This window comes from Pteropus alecto, unplaced genomic scaffold (assembly GCF_000325575.1).
Source record: "Pteropus alecto unplaced genomic scaffold, ASM32557v1 scaffold49, whole genome shotgun sequence".
Classification (NCBI taxonomy): domain Eukaryota; kingdom Metazoa; phylum Chordata; class Mammalia; order Chiroptera; family Pteropodidae; genus Pteropus; species Pteropus alecto.
In genome coordinates, this window is record NW_006443131.1 from 711,670 (window position 1) to 719,222 (window position 7,553).

Genomic DNA, 7,553 nt, shown 5'->3' on the forward strand with positions numbered 1-7,553 from the left:
CACCACACACACACACACCACACAAATGCACACACACACCACACACACCCCACACACACCCCACACACACACCACACACCCCCCACACGCACACACACGCGCGCGCGCTGACCGTAACCCCGCAGGGGGACGGTGCTGGTCTCCCCGCCATACGGATAAGATGACCGAGGCAGGGATGTCACGTGACTCGTCCGCGGACACGGAGGTGGCACGGCTGCCGGGCCTCACGGGGTTTGCTCCCCGAGCTGCTGTCCGGACCGTAACCCCGCAGGGAGACGGTGCTGGTCTCCCCGCCATACGGATGAGACGACCGAGGCAGGGGCGTCACATGACTCGTCCGCGGACACAGAGGTGGCACGGCTGCTGGGCCTCACGGGGTTTGCTCCCCGAGCTGCTGTCCGCCTAACGAAACGAAGGGGGGGGCCCAGGGTGCTGGGAGTGGGACACAGTGGGAGAGACCGGGGTCTAGCAGAGGTGCAGGGCGGTGCGGGGGTCGGGCGAGGTGGTGGCTGGGCCCCCCAGAGGGCGACAGCAGAGGGAGGGGTCTCGGGGCGGCCCTTCCGCAGCCGACACGGCCTTCTCTCCACAGTGGCCACCGCGCCGGCATCTGCGCCCGACATGGTGAGTCTCACGGCCTGTGTGCCCGCCCGCCTGCCCCTGGCCCCTGACCCCTGACCTCTGACCTCACCTGCGTGCTCTTCCCCCAGGACGCCTCTGTCATCTACTCCCAGGTGAAGGTGGCATCAGCCCTGGCCTCCAGGCCCCAGCTCCTGGCCCCCTCCGCGCCTCACCGATGAGGACACACAGCTCCCCAGCTGCTGTCTCAGCCTCTGTGCCCCAAAGCATCTTTGGGGCGACCCACACTGCCCCAGGCCACTTCCCTGGGGCCTCTGCAGGTTGGACCGAGGTGCAGGGCCCTGCAGGAGCCCCACCTGCTTGCCGGCCACAGCCCTCCTGCAGGTCTTCCTGCCTGAGGCCACTGTCCTGAGCCCGCCTGCCACAGCAAGGAGTACCCCAAATCCCGCATGGCCATCTGCTTGCAGTGGATGCACGTCTCCGTGCCGTCAGCCTGGCGAGGCTACTGCGCACCCTGCCAAACATGACTCACGGCCCTGGGGACAGGGACAGCGGGCCCGTCGTGGACCCCTCCCCGCAAAGGGGCTGCGTGTCACACACCCGGGTCACATGAAACTCCAAGGTCAGCGCCTGACGCCAGGGTAACTGCTCTCCTGCTTCCCAGCCCAGTAAGTGGGTCTCACAGCCCAGGTCCCAGAGCCGCCGGTCCTGCCAAAAGTCCCCACGCAGCCGTGCCCGGAGCACCAGGGCTGCAGACAGCGTGGTGCCGGAGCGGGGACGCCCTCTGAGCCGTACGCCCTCGTGGGTCAGCCGGGCAGCCCGCGAAAGCAAGGCTGGGCAGGTCAGGTGGAGGCCGGGACTCTGTGTGTGACACGCTCCCCAGGGGGCTGGTCCCAGGACCGTGCTGGGCCCCGAGGCCCTGCAGCTCCCGGCAGAGGACGTAGACAAGCAGTGTGTGCTCTGGCTGCTCACCGCACGGTCCCACTGCCCCAGCCGTCCCTGCTCGAGGATACCTCCAGCCTGCCGCCCCTCGGGGCCGCCGCTTCAGACGCGTGCGTTTGTTTCCGCAGCAAGGCTGCGGGTCCTTAAAGCGAGGCCAAGTCCAGCCACGTGTCAACCTGTGCCGCCCGTCCTAGGGGTGCGCCTGCCCTCTTCGTCTCTCCTCGAGGTCCACCTCCCCTGGGACATGGGGCTGGCCAGCACAGTGTCTCGTTTTTAGACAAGTGCTACTCCAGCTAGCCAGCCTTGGCATCTCCCCCGCCTCCTCTACCCCTCGATCCGTCCCGCACGCTCGGCAGAGGCCATCTCGTAAGGATGGCTACCGGGGACAGAAGAGTTAATAAGCACCAGACACAGAGCTGAGCATTTTGCGTGGGTCACCTCACGTGACTCTCCTGATGAGCCTGGGCAAAAAGTATCCATTACTGTCCGTTAATACGTGTCTATTACAAAAGAGGAAACTGAGCCTTAGAGAGATTTAGTCATTTACCCAAAGCCACACACTGATAAGCCGGCGCCGCCACTGTCCAGCCCTGAAGCCCATGCTCTGGGCCACGTCACCCGCTGTCCCTGGTGGGCTCCGGGGGCACCGGTCCCGTGCGAAGGGGCCTCTGTGAAGTCTCAGGGGAGCAGAGCGGACCTAGGGTCGGGCGGCTCCTGCTCGGGCCGCGGGTCACTGCCTCGCGCTCCAACCTCCGGGTGCCCGAGCCGAAACGGGAAAGGATGCGCCTGCGTGACTGGGCCGCGTGTCGGGGGCGGGGGGTGGTGGTGCCGCCCCGCCGGGCCCTGTGCTCACTACAAAGTCCGTGTCGCCTCCGTCTGCGTCGTCCGTCCCCATGACGTCATTGTCATTCTCGCGAGGCGGGGACGGGAGCCCGGGAGATGCTGCAGGAGAGCGCGGCGGGGAGTCACGTGCTGTCTGCAATGCGAGCGGAAGCAGGTCATGGGGGGGCGTCTGTTTAGCGCTTCAGGGGTCGACCTTTGTGACCTGGGTGTCATTTGGTCATTTCTCCGAGCAGCGACAGCAGCACGGTGCTTCTCTGGGTGCGCCCCGCGGGGAGTCTGGTTGACGGAGGGGTGCGTTTGCTCTCCAGCGGGCTCGGCGTCACCCCGGCAAGCAGTGCTTCTCTGGGTGCGCCCCGCGAGGAGTCTGGTTGACGGAGGGGTGTGTTTGCTCTCCAGCGGGCTCGGCGTCACCCCGGCTGGGGCCGGGCCCAGCGCCCCAGCAGCTCTGGGCTTCCGGGCAGGGCCGGCGCCAGGAGCAGCGGCAGCCATGGCGCGTCAGAAGGTGGGGTGCGGGGAGCGCCTGGCAGGTGGCACGTGGGTACGGGGCGCGCTGGCAGATGGCGCACGCGGGGCCCCAGCCGCACAGCTGGGGAGCGCGGGAGACGGGGCGGCGTCGGCAAGACGCTGGAGTTTCTGACCAGGCGACGAGGGTGGCGCATCCGCCCCGCGCCGCAGGGTGGTGTGAGCGGCTCGCGTTTGGGAAGAGGGCGGGGAGTCCGGCTTTGAACAAGCTGCGTTTGGGACACGTGCTGACCATGAAGCGGGGCTGTCTGGGGATAGAAGTCTGGGTTGGGGGCCCTGGAGAGACACACATGGCCGTCGCCGGCGTGCGGGACAGCACGAGGCTGCTGCGGGAGTGCACGGTGGCAGCGCTGCTCAGAAACGTGCTTTGGCTGCCGTGCTCCAGGATGGCCGAGTGGCCAAATGAGCACCCCAGCGGACCCCTCTCCCTCCCCGATCCCACCGCAGTGTGCACTGTTACCGTTTGTTGGTCGCTGTCCTCACGGCTCTGTAGGTACCACCTCAGCCCGCCCTGAACATCCGACGAGGGGCTGCGTGCTGCCGCTTCCAAGTGAGCCCGCCAAGGCCCCGCGCACACCGCCGGTGGAGACTGCGGGGCTAACCGGTGGCGAAGCCAGCTTCGGGGCTCGGGAGGCCACCGTGAGCTGTCGTGCTGTATGCCAATGGAGGGTGTGCTCCGGCAAATCTAGACTTGAGCAGTGAAAATAAATCCGAAAAAGGAAATGACCCAAGAGCCAAGAAATCGCGGGACTTGGCTGTGCGCGGAGAAAACCCAGCTGCCGCGAAGCAGCTGGTCCAAAACCGGAGGTCACGGCGGGCAAGCGGCCACTCGGACCACGCAAACTACGTGAGCAAGAACTCAAAGACCGTCGGCCTGTCTCCGCCAGCTCCGGGTGCTGCTGGGACGAAGCTGTGTGTCTCCCACGACGACGACACCCAACAGAGTGGCATTTAGAAGCCCTGGCGAGAAACAGGGCACTCTAGGTAGGTCACGGTCACGGTCGAGGTGAACGCAGTGCGGGGGGCTGCGAGCAGGCGGCAGGGATGCGAAAGGAACCTTCACGCCAAGGACGTCCCCGGGTTCAATGACACGATGTTTTATCTCCCTCCCCATGGGCCGAGTCACAGCACTTGGTTCTGCTGAGAATAATGTTCGCGTAGTCGTGACGCCTGGAACGTGTTTACGGTGTTCAGGGTTCAGAACCGGCCCACACGGAACCCGTCGCTGCGGTGGCTTCGGCGTTGAAGCACTGTGAACAGCTCGCCGGCACGGCGGCGGCGGGGCCCACGGTGTCTGGGCCGAGGGCAGGGGTCCCTGCGTGTGCCCACCTGCTTTTGAGGTGGTGGAGAATCAGCAGTTTGTCTAAAGGTGAAACATTGAGAAATAGACATTTAAGCACACTCTCAAGCATCAACCTGACCCCGAGAAAACCAGTAACGCTGTAGATCGAAACCAGGCAGTGGAGGGACAGGAGGAAAGGTGACATCACGCCCCGAATTCTCCGTCCGTCCTGCGATGCGGTTACTGTCGCAAAGTGGTAAATTTATGTGTATTACCATGTCATTTAAATTCGCATGCAAATAACCGATGCCTGAAAACAAATCGCCAGTCGCAGGCGTCCGTGGAGCAGTCGGGGAGAGGGACTCTGCTGTCACCGCATGCGTTCGTCTATTTGGCCTTTCAGACGCAAGCGTGTGACCTTTACACACCAACCGTCTGCTTAGTGTAGCCCTGCGTCAGGGAAATTACGCGGCACGTCGAAAATGCAGAGCTGAGCTGCAGTTCTAAGCAGTGACCACTAGATGTCACCAGGTCCCCAGGTTGGGGGAGGGTCTGCGCCGGCGTGTCCAGTAACCACCAGGGGGCGCTGCCTCCCGCCTCTGCGCCCTGATGGAGCCGCAGGGCAGGAGGAGGAGGCAGCCTGAGAAGGCGGCTTTCCCGGGCCGAAGCTGGCGTTGGGTGCGCAGCCAGCAGTGCCCGAGCGTGGTGTCCTCGGGCTGGACAGTGGTGACACTCGGAGGCGGGAGCATCAGGCAAGCGTCCTGATGGAGAAGGTGCCTCTGAAAGGCAGGGCCCGGACCAGCCTGGGGGAGGGGGCTGGCGGAGCATCCGCTGCGTGTGGGGCGAGAAGCCCCGAGTCCTGACTGCTGCAGGACCCGCTCGCGCCCTTGGGCAGCCTCCCGCCCACCTGGGACGCGGCCGTGACACTGGCGGCCAAGTCTGAGGTTTAAACTTTCTACAAACTGCTTCTCCGTTTGGCTGTTTCGTAAAGTTAAACACTCCGACTGCACAGCCCGGCCGCCCCACCTGGGTACTGGCCCAGGAGACACAAAACCCGCCATTCACACCAAAACCTGCGCACGGGCGTGTTTAGCGGTTTGTCCACAGTCACTAAAACTGGAAACACCCCGAACTGTGCATCGGCGTCCCCCCATGTCGTCATGGCAGAGACGCACCAGAGTCGGCACCGCAGGACAAGGGAAGTGCCATCCCAGACCCGAGTCTGTGTCCCCCACCGCTCACGAGCCGTCCCTGGCCAGGGAGGAGGGCGGGCACGCGGCCTGCGGCCGCTGTCCCCAATCCTGGCTGGGCGGCCGGGGCTGGGAGGGGCGCCCAGTCTGTCAGGGGCTCACAGCCGCTCACAGTGGGGCGCAGGCAGCACGGCAGGCGTCTGAGCACCGCCTGGTCTGGACTTCTGCCTGGGGACCGGGACGGACGGGCTCGCTCCGGGCCCGAGGCCGCGTCCCCACCGACCCGGCCCAGAATTAGAGCCCGAGGCCGCGTCCCCACCGACCCGGCCCAGAATTCTCAGGTACGGCTGCTCCTCGCCCAGGAGCCCAGTCCCCGGGCACAGCTGTCTCCGTGGCACCCAAGGGCCTGTGGCAAACGTCCCCTTAGCCCCACCACCCGAAGGGCCTGAGGGAAGCTGGGACACCAAGTGGGGGCCCCGGTTCCTTTGGGGGCCACAGAGCCTGCCGCAGCCCGGCCGGGGACCCAGACTCCGGACGGTGGGCGCAGCTGGTCTCGCGGCCTCCTGTGCTTCCGCCATGCTGTGCGGCTGTGACACTGGGCTCTGTCCCCGTCCCTTGGGTCCTGCTGGCCTGGCTCTCCTGCGTGCTGGTCGCCCTCCTCAGAGAGGGCGGCCGTGCTGCCCCGTAAATGCCCCCTCTCTCCCCGCACCTCACACCGTCCCTTCCCTGTAACGTTCCCTGTTCACGGCTGAGGTGGGGACACAGTGGCAGGAAACACAGGGTACTCTGTGTTTTGAACACCCAGCTCCTGCCTGGCACCCAGGTGGGCCCCCAAAATATCCACCGGATGGTGAGCCATCACCTGTGCCCAGGCCCAGGGACGGGGCCCGACGGCTCCGATTCCACTCATGGAGCCGCGGTGGGGACAGGGCTGAGCCGGACGCCTGCGCCGTGTGTGCGGGGGTCACAGGCTCGCACGCCGGTCGGCCAGGTGTGTGGAGGACCTTTCGGATGGCGCCGAGGCGGGAGGGGTGGCGCCTGGAAAAAACAGACTACATTTTACCACAGAGTTAGACTCCGGGAAGACGGCGCCAGACGGAGTCCCCGCCGCCCCGCGGTCAGCGCCCCTTTCTGTCGACATCTTACGCCACCGACACGTCGCGATGAACGAGCAGACGCTGGCACGCGAGCGGACGTGCCCGCCGTGTTCAGATGTCCCTCGTGTTTACTGAGTGTCCTTCTCTGGCCCAGAACCCCAGCCGGGGCCCCAGCTTACATCTGACCGTCGCCCCTTGGGCCCCGGTCTGTGACGGTGTCCCAGGCGTCCCTCCCCTGTGGGAATGCGCATGTGCAGCCCCAGCACGTGCCCAGGTGGGCATCTGTCTGGCATTTCCCTCATGATCACACTGGGGTTTGGGATTTGGGGCGGGTGACCACAGAAGGTGCCCCTGTCCTCACATTCTGTCGAGGGCGCACACTCAACAGGACACCACTGCTGGTGCTGGCCGCCGTCGCCTGACTGACCGCTGGTCAGCCTCGGCTACAGCCGGGCCCCTGCCCCCACGCCGTGTGCGTGGGGGTCATTGGGGTCCCAGCCACTGGCGGCCCTCGTTGTTTGGGAGGGACTTCGCGGACGGGGAGTGTGCCGGGCCCCCGTCGGACACCTGTCCTGGGACTTTGCCTCCAAAGGGAACACGAAATTCTGCTCTGTGTGTCGCCCTTGACCTCACCTTGGCAGCGTGGCTGTCAGCAAGGCGTGCCGTTCCTGACCGCAGAGTCCTCGGAGGGGTCCCTGTCGCTGCGGGCGAGCCCCGCCTGGGGGCGCAGGGTCTCGGGGTATCGCCTCCCTGGACGGTGTTGGGAAACACGTCACACCAGAGCCCGCCTTCCGGGTCCCACAGAGGCTGTGGCGCGGCCCGCGTGCCGGGGAGGAGGTGCTGGGGGAGGTCTCGCTCCCTGTGAAGACACCTCGGGCCCAGCAGCTGGTGACCGGGGCGTCCCAGGACAGGAAGTCCCCGCCAGGGCCGAGGCCTGCAGGTGCTCGGTAAACATTTGCTGATCGAAACCGTCACAGCTGCCAGGTGTAGTTTAGCTGAAGCCACCTGTCGTGTGTGTGTGTGTGGGGGGGGTGGTGGGGTGAACGTGTGAAACCCCAGTGGCCTCACAGGCAGGGCTGGGACCTGGTGAGACAAGACACC